Raw genomic sequence first — 6,442 nt, forward strand, 5'->3', positions numbered from 1 at the left:
AAATGCATTCACTATCTTAAATTCTTCCTTCCCCAAGTCCTGTTGCCAAAAGTCTGTAAATTCCTGTGTAAGAAAGTCAGCGAAGTTATCTTTCTCCCGTTCTGGTACAGCCCTGATTCTTAAATTTCTTTGTCTCTCTTTCAATTCAATCATAGACAATGTCAAATCGTGGTCCTCCAATTTCTTATATACTGGTGGTATCTTCTCTTGAATAGCAGTTGCAATATCTTTTGCTTCTTCGGCTATATTTCGGGTCGAAGCAGATTCCTGTAATAATTTTTCAATAGACTCTGTGTTGGTGTTCACCTTCTGTCCCAAATTATTAATACTTGTGGTATTCAGATCAATTTTACCTGATGTTTCAGCTACTTGTTTATTTGTCTCAGCTACCTGCTTAGCTAAATTTTCCAAAGATTCATTAATTTTTCCAAGTGCATGTGCCAAAACGTTTTCGGACGACATAACTTTTGGTTTGACCTGTGGGAGTGCAGCCCCTGATGTTCCAGATGTTCCAGATGTTGAAGCCCTTCGCTGCTGCGCAGTATCTATCCGATAGTGTCTGCCAGACCTAGTAGTTTTTTCCTGCGCCAGCCCTATCTTTTCTTTCCCATCTGCCATAACTCTCTCATGAGAATTCAAGGTCGCTCCCACAGTTAAAAGTTTGTTTTGGAATGGAATTTTCCTCTAACCCAGTTGTTATTGTAACAATGTCCAGCCTCCTCTAGGGGGACACAGTAACAGCCAAAGCTTGCAACTTTTAAGAACAAAGATAGTCTTTATAAGTCCCCCAATTCACTTAAAAACAACAGTTTCAATGCACCTGAACAGTTACAGATAGGTAGCCGTGTTGGTCTGCCATAGTCAAAATAAAAAAATCCTTCCAGTAGCACCTTTAAGACCAACTAAGTTAGTTCTTGGTATGAGCTTTCGTGTGCAAGCACACTTCTTCAGATACACTGAAACAGAACTTGCCAGATCCTTCTATATAGTGAGAAGGTGGGGAGGGGTATTACTCAGAAGGGTGGTGGGAATGGGAGATTGGCAGATAGCTGAGATGAGCCTGCTGACGACTCTTAACGACTGTAATAGGTCTTACAGGAAAAGGCAAGGGGTGAGAAGGTGAGAAATGGCTTAGTCATGTATAATGGGATAAGAATCCAATGTCTTTGTTCAAACCAGGTCTCTCCATGGTTTTAAGTTTGGTAATGAGTTGCAATTCAGCAGCTTCTCTTTCCAGTCTATTTCTGAAATTCCTTTGTAGTAAAACAGCTACTTTGAGATCTTGTATAGAATATAGTTTTACTAGGAAACTGAAGGTCAAGCTAACCTCTTGCAAGATCACATGACACACCTACACACCCCATCCAACACACTAATGTGTCTCAACACAGTTTGGAAAGCTCTGACCTAGATAGCTCTTCTCATCTTGGCATGACTATCTAGTTGCTGCATAACCACTGAATCCACCTCTTATGCCAATGAAAGGGTGCTGGCAACACGTCTCTAAAGGGTTGTCATGTGGAATATGGAGCAAGCTGAGTTTTTGCTGCTCCAAAGAGCAGGACCCAAACCCATGGATTCAAATTCCAAGAAAGGTTATTCTGACTAAGCCATAGGAAGAGCTTTCTGATGATAAGAGCTGTTCAACAGCAGAACGGACTATCTCAGAAGGTTGTGGGGAAACCCAGCCAGATGGGCGGGTATAAATTATTATTATTATTATTATTATTATTATTATTATTATTATTATCTCTCCTTACTGATTGTGAGGGCTGGGAAAGAAAGCATCAAATGGTGACAGCAGAGGGAAGGGTTTATACACGTAATTAGCAAAACTCTAGGAAGGAGAGACACACCTGACACATCCACACCTGCTGCCTGGCTGTGACAGTTGCATTAGTGCTGCTTGTGCACCTCTAGGCTTTTTAATCTACCTACTAAGCAAAACCTAACGAGATCTAATTTTTTGCAGCCCAATAAATCAAGATTGTCAAGGAAGGGAAATTTTGATGTCCTTTGACTGCAGAAGAACAATATGTACCCAAGTAGTGCAGCTCCTTCTGTGTTACTAAAGACAATGTTTGAGGACAGCCTTTTTATACACTTTGTCTATAAGAAGAGGAAAGGGCTGTCAGAGTCAAGGTTGCACCTGCATCCAGAGAGCAACAGAGTAAAACACTCGCCATCATTAACCACCAAGGGCCTCTCATAGGCAGGAATGGGGGGGGGAGTGGGGCCGACTCCCAAGTCCTGTGTCTGGGCTAAGAAGCCTTTCTGAGAAGCACACAGCCACTCCTTGGCTTTCTGTGGGGCAGCCAGGTGTCTCTTCTTGCCAGCTGGTGTGCTCAGTGACCAAACCCCAGTTTCCCCCAGCTCCAAAACCACACTCCACTTTCACTGCTAAAAGGACTATTGTTGTTTTATTATTAAGTGTATTTATATCCCGCTTTTTCCCCCTCCCAGGAGCTCCAGGTGGCCTTCTCCCCATCCTCAGGTGAACCCCACAACAACCCTGTGAGGTCATTTAGGCTGAGAGGCCCCTGTGGTCACACCCAGGGAGCTTCATTGCTGAGTGGGGGATATAAACCACCCTCTCTCCCTGTGAGGTTGGCATCACTGGATCAAGTTCATCAGTTTTGTTGAACATTAGTTTCAATTGGATTTGGAATAGATGTGCAATTTTTGGTTGCTGTGTTGAACCAGGCGGCTCTTCTGAATGGTGTTTTTTATAGGGTTGGGAGCCCTAAGGTGCCTGAAAAAGCTTGCTTGAAAATTATATTGTAATAGCCCCTCTTATTTTTCCCTGCTGGCATCCCCCCCACCTCTTAACAGCTGCTCGACAGACAGAAGCCCATTAGGTAAAAGCAGGGGAGCTTGGTGGGCCGATGGGCACCTCCATAGGTGTACCACTGTACCACCTCACTATAAGGCAGTGGAATAGAAGGATTGTGGGAGGGAGGGAACCACATTTCTCTGGATCAGGTGGATTTGTTGGGGAACCTCTTTTAGCTTGAAGGTCGTATTCCCTTCTAGGAAACCTGGCAGGAGCCACATGCCAGTGGGCAGGGAAGCAAATGCATTGTTGCTGTTGCTGTTGCTGTTGCTGTTGCTGTTGCTGCTGTTGAATAATTTTCTTTATAAAAGAGATAGAGAGAAGCAAGAAAAATGAGTGTGAATGAAAAAAATAAAAATATTGTTAACTACCATACATTAATATACCGATGTGTATATTCTTATTATCCTAATGAACATATAAATGTCAGTAACCAAATATATTCTCTGTAAACTCATTCCATATATCATTGTGTTTATCCAAAGAAAGTCTGTGTCGATAAGCTGTCTGTTTATATGTTCCTAATGTTTTCATGTTGCTAAGTCATTGATTAAGGGAATCATATCTCTGTTCTTCCAATTCATCAATCTTCTTTGGCGATCACTTGTAGCCGAGTAAGATTGTCTTCCAGAAACATGGTCTTAACAGAGATGTAAGTGACTGTGGAGGCCAGTTCTGGATCCACACTTCCTTCCACAGTGGGGGCATAGGTTTCCGGGTGGGAGTTGATCATGGTGAAGGTTTGCCAAACATGCCTTCCTCTTAGCGCGTTTCTCCCTTGCGTCCTGAGTTTGAGTGCCTTCAAAGCACATGATACCTTTGGTAAAGGCTATTCTCCAACTGGAGCGCTTGCAGGCCAGTCCCATTTGTCCTTATTTATACTACATTTTTAAAGATTTGCCTTGAGAGAGTCTTTAAACTTCTTTTGTTGACCACCAACATTACGCTTTCCATTTTTAAATTTGGAATGGAGTACAGTGGTACCTCTGGTTACGACCTTAATTTGTTCCGGAGGTCCATTCTTAACCTGAAACAGTTCTTAACCTGAGGTACCACTTTAGCTAATGGGGCCTTCCGCTGCTGTCATGCCACCGCCATGTGATTTCTCTCTCATCCTGAAGCAAAGTTCTTAACCTGGGGTACTATTTCTGGGTTAGCAGAGTCTGTAACCTGAAGCGTCTGTAACCCAAGGTACCACTGTAGTAGCTTTGGAAGATGATAATCAGGCATCTGCACAACATGGCCAGTCCAGCGAAGTTGATGTTGAAGAATCCTTGCTTCCATACTCGTGATCTTTGCTTCTTCCAATACACTGGCATTAGTTCATTTGTCTTCCCAGGTGATGTGTAAAATTCTTCGGAGACACCGTTTGTTAAATAGTGAGAATGATGGATGAAGGACACAGCTCTGTTAGATTCACAGCTCTTTATTACAGCTGTTAGAACTGCTCCTGGAGTCAGACTGACTGCAGCCTAGCTGGCTGCTTTATATAATACTAAGTAACTTGTAACAGTAACAACTCCCAACTAGCTAACCAATCAGTGAGCGACAGTTCTCAATCCTTCATTTGCATACTGGTGGCCCTGAGTGAGAACTGCAGCTAATCTTGCTGCCCAGGAGGACTCCCCTGGGTGAGTGCCTGAGGGCCCTGCTCTTGCCATTCACCACTTGGCCCAGGGTGGGGCCTCTGGAACGTGTCCAGAGGAGGGCAACCAAAATGGTCAAAGGCCTGGAAACGATGCCTTATGAGGAACGGCTAAGGGAGCTGGGCATGTTTAGCCTGGAGAAGAGGAGGTTAAGGGGTGATATGATAGCCATGTTCAAATATATAAAAGGATGTCACATAGAGGAGGGAGAAAGGTTGTTTTCTGCTGCTCCAGAGAAGCGGACACGGAGCAATGGATCCAAACTACAAGAAAGAAGATTCCACCTAAACATTAGGAAGAACTTCCTGACAGTAAGAGCTGTTGGACAGTGGAATTTGCTGCCAAGGAGTGTGGTGGAGTCTCCTTCTTTGGAGGTCTTTAAGCAGAGGCTTGACAACCATATGTCAGGAGTGCTCTGATGGTGTTTCCTGCTTGGCAGGGGGTTGAACTCGATGGCCCTTGTGGTCTCTTCCAACTCTATGATTCTATGATTCTATGATTCTATGATTCTATGATTCTATGATTCTATGATTCTATGATTCTATGATTCTATGATTCTATGACAGGCCTCATAAGGACGGTTGTTGCTGCTGCTGCTGCTGGCCAGGAGGACTCGGAGTGGCACAGTGTTCTTTTTAAAATGTTTTTAAAATCTCTTTTTTTCCCTTTTGAATTTTTTTTGTGGGGGGTGGGGGTGGGATGGATGTTTGGTTGAGTTTGGGAATTTGATGTTGTCAGGGGCTCAGGAACAGAGGCACAGAGGAGGAAGGAAATGGAGAGCGAAGGGGAAGAATCTGAGGGCAGCGTAGGGGAGTATGACAGTGACCCGAGAGATTCCATGAGCTTCTCCAGCGAATCAGAAGATTCCCAGAAGGAGGCGCCGATGGTCAGGGCAAGGGGGGTCCCAGGGGGGACACACCAGAAACAGGGGGCCAGCGGGGACTCCCAAAGCAGAAGCTGGAGATCAGGACCAGCTTCCCCACCAGAGCGTAGTGGGGGGGAAGAGTCCCATGGGTCAGGGCCAGCGTCTCCTCCAGTAGGGAGAGAAGATGAGTCAGGGCGGACCACGCCTCCATCGGAGAGAGGGGGAATGGAGGGGAGGTCAGGTCCAGCTAGCCTCCCCGAAGGCGGAAGCAGTGACAGGAGCAGTGTAACGGTCAGGAGGAAGGTTGCCGGCTGGGCGCGCGCGCCAAGTTCGAATGTACAGGCGCGCGGGACAGCAGAAAACCCGGATTGGGAACCAGGTCCTAAAGCCCGCCGGAGGCAGGGGGAAGACTCAGGGGACTCAGCGTCAGAAGAGTCTAGGAAGGGCGAGACCCCAGCTGACAGGCGGAGCCAGAGGAGGAAAGAGCAAAGGAAGAGGTGGAGCAAGGCTAGAGTCTTAAACTGGTGTCTGGGGGGAGGAGATTCAGACGGAGCTTCAGCGGTCTAGAGTTTCAGACGTAGAGCTGCACGCTGCGGCTGTGAAAGCGAAACTGAACTTCAATAAAGACTTTTGTATATAACAACGAACCGGCGTTGGTCCTTTGTGAGCTGGGACCTCGGGCAGCTCTGACAGATGTGTTTGTAATTTTTACAGTTTTTTGTTTGTATTGTTTTATTGTTGTATTGTTGTATTGTGTCAGGGGTTCAGGAGCAGAGGCAAGGGCAAGGGAGGAAACAGAGAGCGAGGGAGAGGAGGCAGAAGAAAAGATGAGTGATGACGACGACCCGAGATCTCCGAGTCTTTCCAGTGAATCAGAAGATTCACAGAAAGGAGCACCAGTGGCCAGGGCAAGGGGGGAGCCTAGGGGGACACCACAGGAAGATAGAGCCAGAGGGGACTCAGAGGGGAGCAGTTGGAAATCAGGACCAGCGTCACCGCCAGAGAGCAGGGAAGAGGAAGGGCGCCAGGGATCAAGCGCTGGCAGCTCACAACAGGGGGGAGGGCACGAGTCAGGAGTGGCCACACCTCCATCGGGGA

At 46.3% G+C, this 6,442-nt stretch overlaps 1 long non-coding RNA gene across 1 annotated transcript; it reads left to right on the forward strand.

The window, feature by feature from the left end:
- The first annotated feature begins 5,208 nt into the window (after positions 1–5,208).
- LOC308460103 lies at positions 5,209–5,991 on the forward strand. The gene is made up of 2 exons (XR_013978483.1): positions 5,209–5,532; positions 5,581–5,991. It is a non-coding gene; the product is annotated as an uncharacterized lncRNA (long non-coding RNA).
- Positions 5,992–6,442: the final 451 nt, after the last annotated feature.

Source organism: Podarcis pityusensis (genome assembly GCF_964106645.2).
Source record: "Podarcis pityusensis genome assembly, chromosome: 12".
NCBI classification, from domain to species: Eukaryota; Metazoa; Chordata; class Lepidosauria; order Squamata; family Lacertidae; genus Podarcis; species Podarcis pityusensis.